Below are 932 nucleotides of genomic sequence, written 5' to 3'. Positions count from 1 at the left end.
GGGAGAGGGCTCTGGAGAGGGCCTCGGCGCCACCGGGACCTCGGCCTGCTGGAGAGAGTCCAGCGGGGATAGTTTACTGGAGAGGGCCCGCGGCCCAACGAGAGACGAGGTTTCACCAACTACCCCGGAAATAAGACTCTTCCGAACTCCCGTTGGAGTTTGTGCGAGGGGACTTCTCGAGGGGGTACATGAGGACACGGGTCCTGCTCGCGGTGGAGAAACTCCAGACGAGCAGGCCGGAGCCGCAGGCTTCCTGCCTGCAGGGAGGCTCGCCGAGGGCGGCGGCGGCGCGGCCTGAGAGGATGTCCTCGCCGCGTTCCCATGCCCGTCCCGCCCCGTCCCGCCGCCGCCGCCGGCCACCTTTCCTCCCCCGTGAACTTCTTGTCTCCGTCCGGCGCGCAGCAGTCGCCGCACTATTCGCCACTACTCGGCCCGGCCTGTGTGAATCGACTTTGTGAAGACCGCCCGCTCCTCTCCCAGGAGGAGGAGGAGGAAGGAGAATGGCCAGCTTCCTGGCCGCCGAGATGCATGGCATGATGCGGGGTGGTGCTGCCGCCACCGCCGTCCAACAGACTGACCTCCTGATCGTTTCGAAACGCGTCGTCGTGCAAAACTGACCATCAATGCGATAGCCAGTGATGCTACTACCTTTACTTTTCCGACCGGCCCTCCTGCCCCGCAGCAGCAGTCCACTGAGTGGATCGCTGTGGTGGTCCCCGTGTTGTGGTGGTGGTCCCAGGAGGAGGCAGGCCCCCTTCCCATTCCTGGCGCTGCGTGGCGCCGCCGCTGCCACGCCGCCCTGGCGCCCAGGCATGACTAATGCTCGCTCAAAACCCACACACCTCCTTGTTTTTCCGTTTCCGGTTGGAAGCAGGGGCGTCGACACCGGGGAGGGCAGGGGGGGCAATGCCCCCCCCCAAATTTTGGCCAGG

Source organism: Frankliniella occidentalis, unplaced genomic scaffold, assembly GCF_000697945.3.
Source record: "Frankliniella occidentalis isolate FOCC.00 unplaced genomic scaffold, Focc_3.1 Scaffold3204, whole genome shotgun sequence".
Taxonomy (NCBI): Eukaryota; Metazoa; Arthropoda; class Insecta; order Thysanoptera; family Thripidae; genus Frankliniella; species Frankliniella occidentalis.
The sequence above is the reverse complement of the archived record's forward strand: the minus strand, read 5'-3'. Positions refer to the sequence as shown.